Source organism: Rhincodon typus, chromosome 4 (assembly GCF_021869965.1).
Source record: "Rhincodon typus isolate 14 chromosome 4, sRhiTyp1.1, whole genome shotgun sequence".
NCBI classification, from domain to species: domain Eukaryota; kingdom Metazoa; phylum Chordata; class Chondrichthyes; order Orectolobiformes; family Rhincodontidae; genus Rhincodon; species Rhincodon typus.
Genome location: NC_063335.1, coordinates 68433011 through 68455239, shown reverse-complemented (window position 1 = coordinate 68455239; position 22229 = coordinate 68433011). Strand labels below are relative to the sequence as shown.

At 40.2% G+C, this 22229-nt stretch overlaps 1 protein-coding gene across 2 annotated transcripts in view; it reads left to right on the top strand.

Moving 5' to 3' along the window:
- The window catches only part of LOC109931878 (dystrobrevin alpha-like), a 111425-nt gene that overhangs the window by 679 nt on the left and 88517 nt on the right, over nucleotides 1–22229 (top strand). The window lies entirely within an intron of this gene.

Sequence of the window (22229 nt, the reverse complement as noted above, 5' to 3'; positions counted from 1 at the left end):
TGGTAGAGGATTGGGGGCTGTTAAAAATAAAGATGATGAAATGCAAGCCCCACACTCGACAGACTTGCCTGTCACCATTTTAACGGTAGTGGGTGGCCTAGTAGGTCTGTGGGGCACTCCTGAAGAGTGGGGCAACTCGATAACATCAGATTCCAACAATACAGTTGGAGCCTGGTTTAAATTTGACAATGACCAGGCAGATTTGGGAATGCTGGCAACAAAATAAAAATGGGACCTGTTGGATCAATCATGTAGGTGCTTTTTATAACAATGCTTGTGAGCCAAAAGGAGCAGGAATGCTCTCCCAGGTTCCTTAAGCATGTCTTCTGCTACAGTTGGCTCGATATGATAATGGAAAGTAAGATTTGTGCCACACAAATGCCAGGTAATGTCATCTCCAAAAATGGGGTATCTAATTAGTCCCTTGATGTTGATCATTTCCATTGATGAATCCTCTACCAGCAACATCCTTCAGGTCACTACAATCTAGAAAACTAACTGGAACAGTTGCAACAGAACTGTGGTTGCAACAGTATGTGAGATTCTGAATATTGTGTTGAGTAACTCTTGACTCTCCAAAGCCTTCCCACCACTTATAAGGTAAAAATTAGTAGTGTGATAGAATAATCTCCACTTACCTGAATGGATGTCACTACAACACTTGAGAACCTCAACAACGTTCAGAATAAAACAAGATGCACTGCAGCAACACAAGGTTTCTTTAACCAGCACCTCTAGAGACCAGCAACCTGTACTATCTTGAAGGACCTGTGGCAGATGGATGGGAATGCCACTAGGTCCAAGTCATTTATGTCCCTGACTTGGAAAATCACCATTCTGGTGGTTCAAGAGGCATTCACTATTATCTTGTTGGGGCAATTAGGGATGGACAGTAAATGCTGGCCTTTGTTACAGGAATTCATGGCACTTACTTCGAATGTGCAATGGCTCCTTGCAAATTGAATGTTTTATTCGGCAAATTCAACAATTCTTACTAAATCATTCATAAGCTCGTCCAAAAATCTGCTGCCCGTATCCTAACTCATGTCCAGTTTTGTTCAACCGTCACCCGTATACAAACTGACGCACCTTGGTTCCCAGTTAAGCAATGCGTCAATTTTAAAACTCTCATCCTTGTTTTCATTCACTCTGCCTTGGGGAGATGGTGGTATTGTGGCAATGTTAATAGACTAGTAATCCAGGGGCCAAGTCAGTACTCTGGGGACAACTTCCACCGAAACAGCTGATGAAATTTAAACTCAATTAATTTAAAATGTGTTTTAAACTGATTGATGTAATTTGGTCTGAATTAACTTTCAACTTCATTTTATGCCATGCTTCTTTTATTTCATCTTTCAGACATCTGTTTGGCCCTTTAAAATGATATTGACTTCTTTTGATGAGCATGGTCAGTGGGAAGCCCCGCACTTCACTATGGAAACTAGTAGCAATTGTAAACTATTTGGCCCTTCCACCCTGCACTGTCATTCAATATGATCATGGCTGATCCTCTATCTCGTTATATACCTGCTTTCTTCCCTGTGCCTTAATGCCTTTAAAATTAGGAATTTATATATCTCTATCTTGAATATATTTAATGATATGGCCTCCACAGCCATCTATAGTAGAAAATTCCACAGATTCACTATCTTTTGTGTGAATATTTCCTCACCTCAGTTCTAAATCATCTACTCCATACCCTAAAACTATGTCCCCTCGTTCTAAACTCTCTATTCAGTGAAAATATCCTCCCTTCATCAATTCTGTCCAACCCTTGTAGAATTTTATACATTTCAATCAAATCCACTCTCACCCTTCTAATCTTTCGTGAGTACGGACCCAATTGAACCAATCTCTCCTCCTAGCATAGGCCTGTCTTCCCCAGTCTCAACCTAGTTAACCTCAGTTGCACGCCCTCTATAGCAAGTGTATCATTTTTTAGGTAAGGAGACTAAAACTGCATGCAACACCTTAAGGTGCAGTCTCACCAAGACTCTGTATAACTGCAATACAACACCCTTACTTTTGGTTGTTCTGGTCCTTGAGAATCACCTTCCAGATTCTGTTTTCTAATAATTGCAGCTATTCTTTAATTTCATCATTTTCTAAGCCAATTCTAATTTTACTGTCACTACGCAGAGCCATAGGTGCCCCCACAGGAGATAGGGTGTCTGTGTTGCTCCACATGGCTTCTTGCCATGAGCTCCGAGTGCCCTGGTCTCATGACTAGGGCCTTAACACGTGCGCCGTGAAGTGCAGGTGAATTTTTTAATGGGAACATTGCCTGAATGTGGAGGAGGATGCCCAAGTCAGGAAAACAGAATATTTAATACGTGGACTACGAGCAGAGCGGGAGCACTTGCCCAGGCTTATTTGGGCTCAGAGCCTAAAGGGAAAAAAGAATCAAACACAAACTCAAACTGGTTTTAGGCTATTTTCTCATTTTCTTGCTGAAATGGCAACAGGCTTCAACAGAAATGGTGCAGGGAGGACATTAATTATGAAAACATCTCGGGGAAATGGTAAAATACTTGCTTATTTCTCGTAAGTTTTCTCATTTCCAAATACCAGGGTTGGGGTGATGGGGCTGGGAGAGGTCACTTTTTTCTTGCCTCTTCAATCTAGTCATTTGCAGGCTGGATTGTGAATCATAATATTTGAATTTTTCAAACACTTTTTGCTACCAATCTAGAGATAAGAAGCAAATCCAAGTTTAGTAATCTGTTATGAGTTTCAACCACAGAAAAACTGTTATTACAATAAAATGTAAGATTCTCAAATTAAAAATAACGGTTGCTATAAAGTCATTCACATATCATAATTATTAAATATAATATACAAATAGTTTGAAAATAAACCAAGAAGCAAGCAATTCTATTACATTCTACTCTTCAAATACTGTCAGTACATTTGACATGTTCTTGATACTTTCTGATTCCCTCAGTTGTGGACTGATGCATTTGTGTTTTCTAAAATTTTAGCAAAGATTTATAGCTTGGATTGTGGGTGAGATTGTTGACTTGCTCGCCAAGCTGGCTTGTTTTCATTCAGACATTTCATTGCCATTCTAGATGCCATCATCAGTGAGGCCTCCGATGAAGGAATGTTCTACTGCGCTTGGAATTTATACTGTCCGGGCCATTAAGGTGAGTAGTGTCATTTCTGGTTTTGATCTGTGTGGATTTGTATATGGGGTCCAAATCTATATGTTTGTTGATTGCCTCTAGGAATTCCTGTGCGTGTCTATGTTTGGCTTGGGCTACTATAGTTACGTTGTGAATGGAGACATCGTTCTGAACCTGTAATGCAATCAGCAAACATATAGAATTGGACCCCATATACAAACCCATACAGATCAAAACCGGAAATGACACCACTCATCATCGCGGACCAGACAGTATGAGTTCCAAGCGGAGTAGAACAGCATTGCTTCATCGGAAGCCTCATTGATGATATCGTCTAGCATGGTGATGAAGCATCTGAACGAAAACAAGCCAGCTCAGTGAGCAAGTCAACAGCCTCATTTGTGTTTTCTGCTTGTATGATTTAGGAGCAGTAGGAACAAAGAAGTTGGGAACAGGAGTAGGCCACACAGCTCATTGAGCTTGCTCTGCCATTTAATAAGATCATGGTTGATTTATTTGTGGTCTAAACTCTACATTCCTGTCTGCCTCCTATAACCCTTCAGGTCTTCATCAAAAATCTATCCAAGTAAGCATTCAGTAACCCAGCCTCAATTGCTTTCTTGGGAAAAGAATTCCAAAGCCAACTAACCCTTTGACAAAAAAAAAATCTCAACTCCATCCTGAAAGGGAGTTCTCTTACTAAACTGTGTTGCCTAGTTCTATTTTCTCCCACAAGAGGAGTCATTGTCCAGATACCCATACTGTCTAATCCCTGCAGGACTTGCATGTTTCAGTAAAATCAACTCTCATTCCTCGAAGTTCCAATGACGCAACAATTCAACCTTTGTTCACAAAATGCTCTCTTCAGCCATGAATGAGTTGAGTAAAGCTTCTCTGAACTGCTTCTAACACATTTATAGGTATTTTCTAATCAACCTGTAGAGAATTGCTATTACACACCTCTGGAGCATGTGGGATATGAATTAGGGGTCCTCTGGCTTAAACGTAGGGACATGACTGGTGCACCACAAGAGCCCCTAGAATATTAGCCTCACATGCTGGATTACTAATTCAGTGATATTATCATTAACATATTAAGCATATATGCATAAATTTGAGATTATCCACTTTGATAGTAAAAACAGGAAGATGAATTGTTATCTGATTGGTGAAAGAGTGGAAAGGGGAGGTGCAACAAGATCTGGGTGTCCTTGCACACCAGTTGCTGAGAATAAACATGCAGATGCAGCATGTGATGAAGAAGACAAATGTCTGTTGGCCTTCATAGTGAGGGGATTTGATTACAGATGCAGGATGTCTTGCTGCAATTGTATAGGGCCTTGGTGAGCCCATATCCAGATTATTGTGTGCAGTTTTGATCTCCTTACCTTAAAAAGATTGCTCTGGCTATGGAGAGAGCGCAACAAAGGTTTACCAGATTGATTCTTGGAATAGCAGGACCTGAGGAATGAAGAGAGTCTGAATTGGTTAGGACTGTTATCCCTGGAGTTTAGAAGAGTAAGGGGGGAGTTTCACACAAATCTATAAATACTAACTAGACTCCAAAGGGTAAATGCAGGAAGGATATTCCTGATTACTGAGGTGTCCAGAACCAGGGGTTGTGGTTGATATTTCTTCACCCAGAGAGTGATGAACCGGTGGAATTCTCTGCCACAGAAAGCAGTTGAGGCCAAGCCATTGAATGGTTTTGAGAAAGAGATAGTTCCTACTGTTAAAGGGATCAAAAGGTGTGGGGCAAAGTGAAAACATGGTACTGAGTAGGATGATCAGCCATGATCATGATGAACAGCAAAGCAGGTTTGAAGGGCTAAATGGCCTACTCCTGTTCCTATTTTCTGTACCACTACCCACCTAGCAAGTGTTAGGGACGCTCTTATTTCAGATCTCCAATATCCACAGTACTTCACACTCAGATATGTTTAATCTACCTGTTCAGACATGTTATGAAACATGCCTAGGCCAGGTGGGACTTGAACCCGGAGCCTCTGGCCCAGAGGTAGGGCAATACCACTGTGTCACAAGAACCCTCAACAACACATTCATATCCTTACTCTTAGAGGTCAAAGGTGTACATAGAACTAAAGATGTGGTCTCATTAAAGACCTGTAGAACTGCAATAAGACTTTGTTACTTTTATATTCTATTGCCCTTGCAAGAAACACCAAACTCTATTTGTCTTCCTCGTAATTTTGTAATACCTGACTTGTATACCAGGATATCCAGATGTCTCTGTAGCATTGACTTCAGCAGTCTCCCTCTGTTTAAACAGTATATTGATTTTCTGTTCTATTTATGTAACATTTATGGTGAGTTGTGTTGTCCAGAATTAACAGTAAAAGAAAAAATGTGTGATAATAGAAGCAAATTTAAAGAATACAAAATAAATTTGTCGAGAAAGCAACAAAAATGCTTCAAATATTAGGATGGTATGATACTGTCTGTGAAGAGAGAAACCGAGTTGAGATTTCAGGCTCGTGACATTTAGTCAGAATAATTGAAGTCACTGACCTAAAACCTGAATGTGATTTCTCTCTCTCCTGACGCTGTCAGACCTGCTAAACATTTCTAGCATTTTCTGTCTTTATTTCAGATTTCCAGCATTCCAGCAAAGTAAAATTTCAAATTAAAATTTGGAAAAATAAAGTCAGATGTACGAAGGATTTATTTCAACTTGATAATTTAACAATTAATTATACCCTATAGGAAATATAACCAGAGCTGATCTTTCCAGTTCTTAATTTTAGATCTCAGACTTAACCCCAGCAATTTTCTTTCCTTTCTGTTCTGAAAATGTGTTTCATACTTAGATAAGGTTCAATGCGTGTCAACAACCCTCCCAAGTAGCTTTACCCAATTTGTGAAACTGATATTAATACTGTTTGGGATCTTACTGCAGCCAAGAATCATATAATATATAACCATATAACATTGGCATCTTTGATGTGAAGTGATCAAAACAAACTCATTTTAACTTTCAATTATGGCAAAGAAGAAGCGGTACGGATTGGTTCTTTGTTATACATTCCTCATTATTTCCAACTCAAAAATATTGAGATCAATTGTACAATTCCCATTTCTGCAATAGCCTATGCTAAATTTAATCCAAACACTAATATGAATGGACCAGAAGCATTCTACATGCTCCACAGTAACTCGCTACCTAAAATTTCTGTCAAAAACAATATTGCTTGGGTACAGGAAAACTTGGCGTTAAACACATCCACTTACCTTTGATTCTGTTTGCTTTCTTGTTGCATGCATCATTAGTATGCTATGCTGCAACCTCATCCAGTCTTCTGAATCTGCTCAATACAATTATCATTGTTTGAGATTGCTATGGGAACTGAAGCAATGACATATTTTAAGGAAGCCTGATTCGTTTGTGTTTCTGGTTGGAAAAGCCATTGGGATCTTCAAGAAAGACCATTCAGCAGGAAAAGTGGAAAAAGCTGCTCATTGTATAATTTATGTTATATACTTATAAATAATACCTGAAAGTGTAATTTTATGTTTATCTGAGGTCCTTTAAAATCTTATTGAACAAAGAAATTCGAACAGGCTTTCACGGTTACTCAAGTGAGGATATCTAACATTGGAACATATCTAGGTCCATGAATGCTGATTTTTAATAGTTAACATCATCTATTGTAGCCATATATTGCTCATGGGTATAATCTTACAGCGCTATGGAAAGAAAACCCAGGAGTTAGAAAACAAGAAAGAAGCAGGATATGTGTCCCGTCAAGTCTGCCCTGCTATTCTATAAGGTTATGGCTGATCTGTTCTAGCCTTCAACTCCTCCTTCATGCCAGCTCCTCATCATTCTCAACTCCTCCTTCATGCCAGCTCCTCATCATTCTCAACTCCTCCTTCATGCCAACTCCTCATCATTCTCAACTCTTCTATATTTCAAAAATATACCTAACACACTTTAAACAATATCAATAGACTCTAGCCTATACAATGTTCTGGGTAGATAATTCTAGACATCCACCAACCTCTGAAAGGAGAAATTCCTTAAATTTCTTAGCATCTCATTAATATTAATATTCCATAAGTACGTCTCCTATTTCAAGATTCCACCACTAGTTAAAATACCTTCTCAACCTCTATCCTGTCAAGCCCCTCAAAATCTTGTATATTTCAATAAGTCACCCCCTCATTCTTGTAAATTCTAATGAATGACTGCTTAGACCATCCCAGGAATCAACTTCATGAATCTCTTTAAAACTGTCTCCAGTCCAGTGAATCCTTTCTTAAATTCACAGACCAAAACTGACCTTTTCAACTTGAAAAACACCTATTCATCCTGACTGTCTGTCTTCTGTGTGTTAATCAATCCTCAGTCCATGCTAGTACATTGCCACCAATACCATTAGCTCCTACCTTGTGCAATAACCTGTGATGTGGCATTTAATATCTGCTGGAAATCCAAATACACTACATCTACCAATTCTCTTTTATCAGTTTTGCTTGACATATGCTCAAATAATTTAAGTAAATTTTTCAAATATACAAATTATTGATTTAAACCACCTGCCAATTCCCTGTTCCCCTTTATGAGTTCTTAAGTCACATCCCTCAAGGGCTCCACAATCACGTTAGCTACTCTCTCTTTACATACCTGTAGAAGCCCTTGCTGTTTGTTTTTATTTTGCCAGTTTACTTTCATAAATCAATTTGTTCCATTTTTTTTAGGTTTTTGGTCATCTGTTGCTGGTTTCTAAAAAATGCCCAAACCTTTGGCCTACCACTAGTTTTCACTGTGTTGTATGTCTTAGTTATTGATTAGATACTATTGTTAACCACTTTTGTTAACCATGGATGGATCATCTTTTCATCTGGTCCTGCATTTTGACCGGAATAATTTTTTGTTGAGAGTTAGCCAATGCGTGCTTAAATATCTGACACTACCCATCCACTGACTCTTACCTTATTCTATTTTCCATGCCTGCTTTAGACAAGTCTTTCTTCATAACTCAGTAATTGCCCTTATTTAACTTGTGAACAGTGAGTTGCACTGCCTCAAACTGAATTTGGAATTCAATCATGTTGTGATCACTACCCTCCAGAAGGTCCTTAAATCTGAGATCTCTTTTTAATCCTCCTTTAATACACCTTCCTAGATAGCTTGTTCTGCAATATGTTGCTGTAAGAAACAGTCCCTGATGTAGTTGACAAATTCATCTTCCGTGTTACACTTGCCCATCTGATTTGTCCAGTTAATATGCAGATTAAAATCACCTATAATATATTGCCCTTCTTACCTGCCTCCATTATTTCCCAATTTAGACTTTGTCTACAATGAGTCAGCTCTTCAGTGGCCTACAAACCACTCCAACCTATGATTTCTTTCTCTTGCTGTTCCTTATTTCCATTCAAACTGATTCCACATTATGATCTATTGCACCAATATCATTACTCACCACCACACTGATACCTGTGCTACCCAACCGTTTTCTTTTTGAATGTTATTTTGGACCATTAAATACTTATGATAATTGAGTTTCCAGTCATGGTCTCTGTACAACAATGTCTCAATCATAACTAGTCATATATATTTCTTTTTGTGTCGTCAATTCATCTATCTTGTTACAGCTGCAGGGGCATTTCAATAAAGAGCCTTAAGCTTTGGTCTTTTACCGGGGTTACTTAATCTGGTTCTAATTTCTATTTCACTTTTCTAGTCATATTTTGTACCTCTTCTAGTCACTTGCTTATCAATAGCCTCTTCACTGCCTCCACCTCTCCTCTCTCAGAGGTCTGTGGAGGCTGGATTGTTCAGTATATTCAAGACTGATTCTTAATTAGGAAGGAAATTGAAGGTTATGGGGAAAAGGCAGGAAAGTGGAGTTGAAGATTATCAGATTATTCCAATTTAACACAGGGACTAGCCACGTTTTTCTTTCTGTTCAGTGTCGTGAGTGTTTAGAATTCTCTTCCTCAAAAGTGGTAGATGCAGAGTCCTTGAATATTTTTGAAGCAGAGATAGATTCTTGTTAAGCAAGGGATTGAAAGATTATAAGGTGTAGGTGGGAATGTGGATTTGAGGTTACAATAAGATCAGCCATGATCTTATGGAAATGGTGGAGCACGTTTGAGGGGCTGATTGGCCTCTACTTGCTCCTTATTCATATGTTGCTTCATTCTTAAAGATAAATAAACTTCTATTCAGTCACCACATCAAGGATACCTGCAGTTTCTATCATTTTTCAAGGACTCCAAAGTCATCCCAAATCTACGGAAATGTGGCCTAATATTTGCAAGAATGTGGCAGACATGGGTATTTCTATTCCTCCGTACTAGTGGATGGACCCCATACTGGTGAAATTTCCAGATGCACTGTACTCTTAGTTTAATATTGCATTCCTTAACTGAAGTTACTGGATAGTTCAAGAGTTTTTAGCACAGAAATTTTGTTTATCAAATAGGCTCTCATCTATAACCCCCTATTTCATTCCCAAACATTGAAACCAATAGGAACTTGTCTTTTTCATTTTATTAGTGCTGAACAATTTATATATGGTTTGTGGTTATGTATGAGGGTTCTATCTTGCTGTTGAAAAGATTTTCCTGGTGATTATCACAGGTGTAGCTTGAGATGTAATATATTATTAAGACAAAAAAATCAAAACAGAAATCCATCATGATGAACAACATCTGTTTTGGTCCAGGCTGTTGTCATCACCAGAAAGTAAAGCTTTGCCACAACCCACATTTCAAAGAATAAATGATTCCTCGAAGAAGAAAAGTTCAAAGTGATTGACCTAATTTTCATTGGCGTACTGTGTGCTCCAACTTGTTCTTTAAATTAGTGTGTTGTTGGAATAGGCACTTTGTAACTGAAAAGGGATTTTAGAGTAGAAATGTCTGTGGAATAAAATGGTCAATGTGAATGATGTTTAAAGGCTTAAAATAAAATAAAATGAAGAATGTGATTCTTCTTCAATACTTGAACCATTGTAGTGTTCTTACACTGAAAGTACTCCTGGTACTTTCTTCTTCCTGTTTAATTACATATTAGATTAAAAATCATTATATCTGTTTGGCTTAGAGATTTTGTCTTTGTGACAGCCTTATGGAAGAAAGGTTGGTCTTGACAAAGTGTGCCCAGACATTGGAAGAAGAATTAATAACTCTGTGGGAAAGCAAACTGATGGATAGCATACATATTCAGTAATGGATCAAACTATGTAACTGCTAAACTCGACAGTCTATATTTTAGGCTTCATGGGCTAAGGCCAAAAACAGATACTTGGCCCTGAAATAACTCCATGAAGGCTGGTATCCCATCACCAAGTTACCCTTTATTTACACGTACATAGTACACAACACTGATCCAGTTAGCTCAGACCTGGCTCCTAGAGTGAACAGAACCCCTGACACTCCTGTTTATATCTGTCAGCCAGGACCCCCTAATTGCACAAGGTTAACAGGGGACTCATCATCTATGGGGTCCACTTGGCTGACCTTGTTCCAATCACCCCATGTGTAAATATGTTAATGACCAGTTCAATACCTCTTGAATGCCCCTTTACAAAATTAGTCAATAAGAAGGGGGTGGCAGGTGCAGAACTTCCAGCCTCAGATTTTATCAGAGGTTCCTGGGATTGCCACTGAGGGGTATGAATTTATTTCTCTTTAAAATCCTTACTTTTGAGCCAGTAGTGCCAGGATTTGCATGAATTCACATGCATTGGGATCTTCTTTTCTTCATAAAAGTTCACTTCGTTCACTCTGAGTACTGATTTCAAGATTATTGTTGGTGAAATATGCAGTCCTAAGTTATTTTCCCTATAAGGCAAGTTGCGCTTAGGAGTGCTGGCTGCCAATTCTGAGTGTGCCAATTAATAGAAATTCGTTCTCCGGCCTCTTGTTACAGCGGCATCCTAATCCACTAAAATAATTAATAGGCTTGAAAACAGGCCCAGACTAATTTCCACCCAGTTGAGTCCCATCAACTTTACCATATCTTAGTCATGGGCCACTGTTTCTATGGAATCATAAAATCCCTACAGTGCAGAAGCAGGTCTTTTGGCCCATCGAGTTCACACTGACCCTCTGAAGAGCATCCCACCCTACCGTGTCCCTGTAACCCTGGAATTCCCATAGTTAACCCACCTAGCCTGCACATCCCTGGACACTATGGGCAATTTAGCATGGCCAGACCACCTATTCTGCACATCTTTGGACTGTGAGAGGAAACCGGGGCTTCCAGAGGAAAGCCACGCAGACACGGGGAGAAGATGCAAATTCCACACAGACAGACCCCCGAGGGTGGAATGGTACCTGGGTCCCTGGCACTGTAAGGCGGCATTGCTAATCACTGAGCTACCATGCCACCTGTAAAAATAAGAAAGGACTGCCATGCATGCTGGGGTTTAGAAATTGTAAATATGCCACTTGGTACAGAGTACACAGCTAGATCATGGATGGAATCATGGAATAATTTGCAAGCCAGCAGTGTCTTGGCTGCCACAGATAGACAACTGATGAGACCACTCACCACCTCCTTTCAGTGAGTCTCAACGCATCAATAAGAAATATGGGATACTTGCATTTATTAGCAGATGCAGAGAGTTTAAGAGCAGGGAAGTGACGCTAAAATGTTGATTAGGCCACAGCTACAGTATTGTGTTCAGTGTTGAAATCCACATTGTAGGACAGATGTGATTGCCCTGCAAAGGGTGCAGAGGAGCTTTACCAGGATGTTGCCTGGGCTGGAGGTTTAGTTATAAAGAGAGATTGGACAGACTGAGGTTGTTTTCCTTGGAACACAGGAGATTGAGGGGTTACATGATTGAGACATATTAATTATGAGCGGCATAGACGGGATTGTTGGAAGTAATTTTCCTCTTGGTGGAGGGATCAGTGGCCAGGAGGTATATATTTTAGGTAAGGGTCAGGAGGTTGAGAGAGAATGAGGATTTTTTTTCACTCGGAGGGGTTTGGGAATTTGAAACTCACTGCCTGTAAGGATGATAGAGGCAGAAACCCTCAACGTTTAAGAAGTATTTTGGTGTGCAGTTGCAATGCCAAGGCATACAAGGCTATGGGCCAACTGCTGGAAAATGCAATTAGAATGTTTAGGTTGTTCTTATAGAGTCATACAGCACAGAAACAGACCATTTCTTCCAACCAGTCCATGCTAAACATAATCCCAAACTACACTTGTCACACGTGCTTGCTCCTGGCCCATATCCCTCCAAACTTTTTCTATTCATGTATCCATCCAAATGTCTTTTAAATGTTGTATTGTACCGCGCATCCACCACTTCCTCAGGAAATTCATTCCACACGTGAATCACCTTCTGTGTAAAATACTTGCCCGCATGTCTTTTTTAAATCTCTCTCCTCTCACCTTAAAATCTGTCCCTTAGTCTTGAAATCTCCCATCCTAGAGAAAAGGCAACTACCATCAACTCTATCTATACCTCTCACTATTTTATAAACTTCTATCAGGTCACCTGTCAACCTCCTGTGCTCCAGTGAAAAAATGTCCCAGCCTATCCAGTCTTTCCTTATAACTCAACCCTTCCATACCCAGCAACATCCTGGTAAATCTCTTCTGAACCCTCTCCAGCTTGATAATATCCTTCCTATAACTGGGCGACCAGAACTGAACACAGTATTCCAGAAAAGGCCTCACCCATGTCCTGTACAATCTCAACATAAAGCCCCAACTCCTATCCTCAAATGACTGAGCAATGAAGGCAAGTGTGCCAAACGCTTTTTTAACCATCCTGTCTATATGTGACTCAAACTTCAAAGAATTATGTACCTGTACCCCTAACTCCATCTGTTCTACAACACTACCCAAAGCCCTATCATTAATTGTATAAGCACTACACTTGTTAGTTGTACCAAAATGTACCTTGCATTTATCCAGATTGAACTCCATCTGCCATTTTTCAGCCCATTGACCCATTTGATCAAGATCCCTTTGTAATCTTAGAAAACCTTCTACAATGCCACCAATTTTGGCATCATCTGCAAACTTACTAACCATGCCTTCTACAATCTCATCCAAATCATTTGTATAAATGACAAACAAAAGAGGACCCAGAACTGATCCCTGTGGAACATCACTGGTCACAGGCTCCCAGTCTGAAAAGCAACCCTCGCTATTACTCTTTGTCTTCTGCCGTTATGCCAATTAAGTATCAATTAGCAAGCTCACCCTGAAACTCATGTGACCTAACTTTATTAATTAGTCTACCATGCAGAACCTTGTCAAACGCTTTACTAAAATCCAAACAAACAATGTCTACTCTCTGCCATCTTCAACCTTTTTGGTAACTTCTTCAAAAAACTCAATCAAATTTGTGAGACATGATTTTCCTCACACAAAACCAGACTGTTCCCCTAATCAATATTTGCCTTTCTAAATGTCCATAAAGCCTATCTTTTATAATCATCTCCAACAATTTACCTACAACCAAAGTCAGACTCACAGGTCTGTAGTTCCTGTTTCTCCTTATGGCCTTTCTTAGACAAAGGTACAACATTAGTCACCCTCCAGTCATCCGGCACCTCACCCATAATTGTAGATGATGCAAATATTTTTGACCAGTGCAGACTCAATGGGCCTTTTTCTATGCAGAAGATCTCAATAACTCCATCATAGGCCACACAGGCACATAGGACAGCAATAGACCTTTTTCAGGGATCAAAGTCTTAGAGGTTGGGTGTTCTGGTCAATTAGAAATTGGCAGCTGTTCTGTTCTCAGCAATATCACTGGGCAGGCATTGGCTACTAATCACATGACACACGTGTGAGATTGGATTGCAGAAGAACAATCATGGTGGGAAAGAGATTGTGGGGGAAGGAATGGTTGACAGCAAGGACAGGGAGAAAGCCCTTAGCTGGACCCTTACTAATGCAGGGTCCCATTATCAGGCAATGCAAGCCATGGAATTCCTTCCCAGGAGACTACAAGCAAACAGACCAGGGTTTGCGCATTGTGCTTCCTGCTTGGAAAATCCCTGCCTGCTGCTGGATTAATACCAGTGGCACTGCGATGAGATTGTTTAATTGCCCAATTAAGGGCCTTAGTTGTCCGTCCACTAGCTTTCCTACTGTGGATTTAATCAGATGGAGTGGTTGTAGAATCTGTGTCTGATTAAATGCGCCCATGGCATAATTTGCCACTGAAGAGGGCACAAAGTTTTGAATGTTACCTCAACAACTCTGCCAGATGCATGACATTTGGAAAACAGGCTGTTATAGTTGACAGCTTCTAGACCAGACTGTCCAGAGCTAAAGTATCCTGAATGCTTCCACAACGTAATTTGTCAGGAGAGCATGAAAGAGAGTGGCTACAGGATTAGAAGAATGATCCATTGCATATATCACCCACAGATTTGGATCTTCTAGCCAGGAGACATGTAAAACCTAGAGTATTATCATTCTGAAAAGTTGAAATCAGGAGTTCAAAAGACACAATGTGACATTTTGACATTTCTTTCCTCTGGTATACCAATAGTTTCTGATCGTCATTTGGTTCAAATTATAATTTGGTGTAGAAAGTAGTTTGTAAAGGCAACTGACTTCCACAGATAGAGCTATGGCTTTGTTTTACAGGATCAGGTTGAAAAAAAGTTTGTTTAGTTTCCTCTAACATGAACAGCTGGATTCACAGCAACCATGGCAACAGGTCACATGATGAGGTGTATTAGATTGCCTGGCAGCAAGTGCACTAAAGAACAGGAGGAGAGCGTTCGTAGAAGCCTGGCTTTCAAGATGAGGCATTGTGTTTACTTTAGATTAAATGTACGGTTAAACATAATTAACACTGAATCTTCTTGCATAAATTGTTCCTATTTAGCTGAAGCTGCACTGTTTGGACATATTATTGCTTAGGTATGATACTGTGTATAAGGTAAGAACGAGTGGATTTCATTTTAAGCAACTAGAGATTTAGGCCCTCTGAATGATGCCTTTCTTAGTTCATGTAGCCTTTGAAGTTACATATCTGTCAGTATATAATTTGTATTAGCTTTTAACATTGGTTACATTACTGATACACTGCACACTTCTGCCCAGGATAATATGGGCAGTTTTTGATTGTAAACCACTGTGTTTTGCGACTTTATAGAGCAGTACTTTCTAAGTAAAATTATCTTCAATTTTGGATGCAGTTTTGCCGCAGTTTACATTCTAGCCTTTTAGTGGGCTTTCACAGCTCTAATAAACTGTCATGATAATTGATATATGTAGGAATATTAAAGCTCAATGTCTACAATGTTAAGTGATATGAAGCAAATTCAGGTTATGAGTGAGTGCAGAGTATGCAAAGAAGTAGGACTAGAGACATAACTGGAGAAAGCATTTTGCAAAAAAAACCCAGAAAAATTGTATTTACTTAATAGGCAGAGTAGTAAAGCCAAAAGTATGTGCATGTTAAAAAAGCTGTTGAATACCATGCTATGACATTTGGGTGTTAAAGAGGATGGATAAGTGTTTTTTTCTTATCCTTGATGTATTATTTCTTAAGACACACCAAAGCATACAAAGAAAGGGTCATCAATTAAGCCTGCTTTGTACGACTAAGTTTACAATTTCACTTAGTTCTGCATAACCAGATCTCATTGCTGTAAAAGTTTTAAAGTGCTGTAAAACATCAAATTAGCAAAAAAGGCTGTTCATAAATATAGCTCTGATAGTTGTAGCATTAGACAAGCACAAGAAAATACAGGTTTGTATTTTCCAGTGGCTTGACTGATATTTCTATGTAATTCCAGTAAATTCATCTTGCATGGTGTTACTTTCTTATCAAGGTATGTAATAAGCTGCGTTAGATCATTGACTGGTGAAGGTAGAGATGTAAAAATAATTTATTGTTAGAGGACACGGTTGAAATAGATTTGCCAAACTTCAGGGGAACTTGGGCTGGGATTTTAATTACAAGCCTGTTCTTGTGTCGAACAGCTGAAGTGCATTTCAGTCGAAGGTCACTCTAGGCATTATTGAGTTCTGTGCATAAGTCATTTTTATCGTTTTATGTCTGCTTAAGGGTGTGGAAAATCAAAAGGGATTTTTATAATTGAAAGTACTATAGCAGAGGTGTCAAACTCAGTTTACATGATGGTACTGACCCAACATGTTGGTCCATGGTTTGGACTTCTACCTGCAGGGGGAACCAAATTTTAAATGCTTCTCCCATTTTTATTTTTGTCTGTAAAAATATATTTGCATTCCTGGGTGTTGCTAATTTGTGCTGGCACTGTGACCCTACAATATTGATGACTTCCCTGGTTTTAGGCATAGCTGTCAGGTACCTTAAATCTGAAATTGGGTCAAATTTAAATGTACAAATGAAAGTCCTCCGCTTATTTCTGCCCCTCTCTCCTCTCTTGCCTACATCTCACACACAAGAGTCCACCCCATTCCTGATTTTTAATCTCTTAACATCTCCACAATAGCCCTCAACCAAATGTCAGTCTGTCAATCACCCACATCTAGATGTTTTTTTGTTCAAGAGCATAGTGGTGGCCCTGGGCAGGGACGATCATTTTCTTTCTGTTTCAGTGAAAATTGTATTTATGAATGGCAAACTTTGTTTGTAAACATGCAGCTCCTTCAGTATATTTTATTTGTATTCATTCGTTCTCCTTATTGGTCTGTTGTTTCAGACCTCTTTGGATTTCTCCGAAATTTTGCACCCCTCATTCAAAGAAGCTTGGTGATGTAATAGAGAACTTCTTAGCCCACATTTATTTCGATGTTCCCTGGCAGGAAGAAATAAAAATATTAAAAAAAACTTTGAAAAACTAGAGTTTAATTATTTTTAATAGAGCTAAAGAGGTCCAAGGATGATTTAACAGAACCGTCTGAATTCATGAAAAGTTGGGACATTATAAGTGGAAACTGAAGTCTGAGTTTTTCCAGATTGAAGGAGGTACCATGCCTTATCCCCCAGCCCTGGATCTAGAAATCCCACGCCTGACATTGTACATTGGCTGATAGAGGAACTCAGTGCTCAGTTCAAACAGGCTCACCAGTGCTTTAGCTAGTGTTGTGTTATGATTTTGTAGAGTAGATAAAATCCTGTAAAGTTAGATAACCTCTCTGAAATTTTTTAAACACCATATCTTTAAATTTTGATAAATTAAGATGGCTTATGCCTGAAAGTAACATTAGACAAAGACAAGAAAATGCAGATTTTTATTTTCTAGTGGCTCAACTTGTATTTCTATGTCATGTCAGTAAATTCATCTTGCAAGGTGTTACTTTTTTGGCAAGGTATATAAAAGCTGCGCTAAATCATTGACTGGCAAAGGTAAACGTTAAAAAAAAACTCCTCCTTTCCATGGGAGACCCCTTTTTACCTCGATCCTCCCAAGAGGTGTCTAATTATTTTTGATGTTCTAAAAGGCAACGATACAATACCTCTTCACTTTGGTCCTTTGACAGGTTGCACTCCAAAACCCACAACGATAGACTAGCGAAGTCCTGAGCTTGGAATTTTTGTCCAGTCATTTTACCTACCTTACTAATAGGCTTAGGTTCACTGGATTGCTGCATTTCATCTGAGGCTGTCTGCGGTAAAGGCACCTGAAAGTTTTAGTGACAGAATTTTCCCAGCTCACTTGCAGAGAGGTGAGATCAAAAGAAGATCTGTACAAAAGCTGGGCTCATAAATGATGTTTCAGAATCTCATTAGTGAAAGACCAAGGGAAGAAGAAGAAAATGTGGTGGGAGTTTGGAGCAAGAGAAGTAGAGGGCACAGAAACAGGCCACTTAGCTCAAACTGTTTATGCTGCTGTTTATGCACCCTTCGTGTATCCTCCTGGTTCTCCTTATCCATCATTACTATTAGTTCCCTTCTTCGTCAATTGCTAGTCTAGCTGCCCCTTAAATGCATCAAAATATTTGCTTCAGTCACTCCCTGTGATGGTGAATGACATTTATTCTTGCCGCTGTTTAGGAAAAAAATGATTCTTCTGAATGTGTTATTAGATCCTTTGGTGATTTGCATAGACTGATTCCCTCAAGTTATAAATTGCAGTTCTCCTCAGTGTTGACTATCCTTGCAATTTGTGTCATCTGCAGATTTAGGATGGAATTTTACCATACTCAAAGAGGGAATGCGTTTAATTAGGCAAGAGGAAGGTGATAAGGGATCCCACTGCCTTGCTGAAACTCACTACTGGGACCTCCTGGGATTCCTGCTGCTGGCACCATATTTAAAGGTTATTGTGCAACAAATCATGTGTTGTCTGTCCAGAACTGCCCTACATGTTTCTTTCATCTCAAGCATCGCCCTGGATGTGGCAGACAGAGGAAAATCAACGCTTTTTTCTATGCCAACAGTGACCCAGAGGTCCTGGTGGATGGGGTAGCGCAGCAGAGGGCCACACTCGTCCCTCAGGACTGCCAGATTAGTCCAAAGTTGCTACCTGGGTCATTTAAGTGTTCACGGTCTGGAGGAGTGTCCTGCAGTGCTGGATCTCAGCAGCTGGTCAAGGAAGAGATGCTGTAGGTTGCTGACACCTGGAGGACTGCCAAGCACCAGCCACCTTCTCAGTCCCAGGTAGGAGATAACCCTATAGCATTGACAATTAACATCATATAAATGCACAAGCAGACATAGAAGCAACAGACAGGTTTTTTCAAAGGCACTTGAGCAAACTGACTTGATGATCGCAAGATTCCACTAATGTTGTTTGCATGCTGCTGACTTTGGCAAGTCAATATCTGGTGACAACCATGGAGAGCTACGTCCAGTGCTTTTAAGTCTTCTGGATATACAGACATATGCCCTCCATTGCTCTGCCTATTGCTGTACACCACCAATGGCAAGGCAACAAGGAGACAAGAGATGTTGACCTTGCTCCAGGTACTCCTCCTGACAAGGAGACAGGGCGGTGCCTGTAGGAGGAGGAATCACAAGCTCCTATCAGGAGGCCGAGCTTTCCACCTTCATCTTGCCTTACCACCTTTGGCCCTTTGAGAGTTCAAACCACAGAGGGTGCACCTGGCAATGGGCAGGACATATTTGGCATGTCTGGGCCTTCTAGCCATTGAAATCTCTGGGGTCACCTTACCAAAGCTCCAAGGCCAGTGATGTCCAGTTTAGGGCAGGCTTCCTGCAGCCCAGCTGCAAAGCCCAGGACTGCGCCAAAACATGGTGTGAAGGAAGAGAAGACGACGACCTTCTGAGGATACATGGCTAGCTGTGTGAAACCTCATTGTAAATACTTAATCAAATTTGTCAATATATGTTCACTTTTTTTTTCATTCATTTGTGAACAAATATCATTCTATCTGCAGTTACTCTGTTAAAGGTATTGGGGCGAGCCATCCTTAATGCTACAAGCTATTTTATAGTCTGTGGTATGAAATGAGAAACTCCTGTCACCCATGTATAAGCTATGGGACCTTTGGAGGTGATTATTGTTAGTTGCCAAAGGAGCAATCATCCAGGGTGCAAACCATTACTTGTGCATCATAGCACAAAGTAGCATCAATTCGTAAGGCTGCATGATGTGGTCAAGAGCCCCAGGAGCCAGGATTTGAACTCTACACAGAGGGTTAATGTGTACAGTTCATAACCAACATTTTGCGATAGCGAGTCTGTTCACCTCCCCATGTTAGCCCCTGGTTCCTTGGCATGCCATGTTGTCATGCACTGACCTCAACATCTAAGCCAGGGTGATGATGACTGTCAATGACTCCCCCCCCCCCAACCTTCCTCCCATGCTCTGTGGTTTCCCCCCCCCCCCCCCCCCAACCTCTCCTTAAATGTGAGTTTCCCTCTTTACAAGTGTTATCCTTCTATAACCCAGCAGGCAGCTTCTAATCCCTAGAATTGACTTCCCCAGCAGTCGATCCTGATAACATCCCCTTCAGTTTCAGTGGGCAGACACCAGGTCTGACTGTGGTACAACCCCTTGACTGACTTGGACAGGCAGCTCTGACTGATCTGTACATACATCCCAGACCACAGTCCCCTGGATTGGCTCACTGGACCTGCAGGACTGAATGTGGCATGCTCCTGGGACCATAGAGATATGGACTCCCTGAACCTGACTTTCCAAGCAGCCAAATGACTGTGTCCAAGCTCCTGGCTTGATAAAGGGGGGCTGTTTTTGACTTACTTTGCTGGGACTCCTTGACTTGGGGCTACTTCCCTTAGACTTTAAGATACAGTCATTGGTTGATGCACATGCATTGTATTTGCGAATGCGGCAGGACCTGGTGCAGTTGTGAGATTGATGAGGCAAGTTGTTTACAGTAATATATCCACCCGCTTGTATGAACACTGCTGCAACCACGACAAGCTGCCTGACTTGGTGTTTATGTTAAAAGAAAAGGAATGACAAGGCAGAGATGCTGTGAGCAGAACAAGGAAGAACAAGAAACAATCTAATGGAGAAGTTCCAAACTGGAAGAGATCAAATTCAATGGTACATTCCAACAAAGTAAAAAGTAGTAAACCAAAGCAATAGCTCCTTGATAATGAAGGAGATAGAGAAAATAATGATATGGAAATAGGAGGCTGTGGGAAACATGTTGGGCAAATAATTGAGAACCAAATCAAATACAATAGTTTAAGAGGAAAAGTGCCAGTGAGGAGGAAAATTACACAAGACTGACAGAGAGAATGAGAACAGACTGGCAGTTCACTTAAAGAGGAATGCAAAAAATCTTCAGGCAGTATTTTAGATACTTTCTAATGAACTTGTTCAGAGATGCCTCTGGAGCAGGTGGAATTTGAATGCAGGCTTCCTGGCTTAGAAGTAGAAGGCACTACCACTATGCTACAAGGGACCCACAGCATGTTAACATTAAACATCTAAAAAGGGGCAGGTGTGCCCTATTGGAAACAAAGAGAGTAATGCATGCTTCAAGGCACAAGATGAAAATTTGAATACTTAATGAATATGTTACATGAGTGTTTAGTAAGGAGAGGAATCTGACACAATATTGGAGTAAGTGGAGATGATAGAAGTAATGGATAAAGTGAAAACTGACAGATATGATGTGCTGTAAAATCTGTCTAGGCTTGGAGTCGATAAGTTGCCTTGTCTAGATAGTTTGTATTCCAAGTTTTGAAGTGAAGGTGGATACAGCAAAGGGCTGTATGTAATCTTCCAGTCTTCCTGGATAGGGGAGATACCAGAAGACTGGAGAGTTGCAAATGTGACCCCTTGTTCAAGAAAAGGTGTAAGGACATTTCTAGTGGTGATGGGCTGGTCAGTTTAACATCAGTGATGAATATGATTTTAGAAATAACAGACAGGGAAACAAGCAACTGGCATTTGAAAATGTCTGAGGTAATTAAGGGAGTCCCAGCACAGACTTGTAAAAGGTGTATTGCTCTTCATTAGTCTAATTGAATGAAATAACAGAAGAGATTGATGAAAGGAATGCAATAGATTTTTCTGTATGAATTTTAAAGGAGCATTTGACAAGATACCACACAAAAGGCTAGTGAACAAAATTGAGGATAATGAGAACTAGAAGGGCAAGTGTCAGCTTGGATTTAAAAAGAGGTTTAAGGACTTAAAACGGAGAGTTGGTGAAAATGTTTTTCAGACTGGAGGATAATAAACTGGTATTTCCCAAGCATCGTTTCCACGACCACTGCTTATCTGATATATGTAAAGTGTGAAAATGAACATCGCAGATGACCCCCACAGGAGATTAGAGAGAGGGAGAACTGATGGTAGGTTTAACCTGAGGGTCACCACATCACAGGTGGAAGGCAAGATTTTTATGGTGACCTCTGCTGAAGCAGAAATTGAACCTGTGTTGTTGTTATTACTCTGCCTCACAATCCAGCCAATGAGTTAACTGACCCCAATCACTGAAGTTATGGAACACGGTAATGTTTTAGAAATTGCAGATGATTTGTAAGTAAGCTAATGTGGAGGTGTGACAAGCAATGAGGATGATGCTATTATCATAGAATCCCTACAGCATAGAAGCAGGCCATTTGGCCCATCAAGTTCACAACAACCCTCTGAACAGCATTCCACCCAGCCGCACACCCCTATCCTATCGCTAACCCTGCATTTCCCATGACTAGAGACAACAAGGTGCAGGGCTGGATGAACACAGCAGGCCAAGCAGCA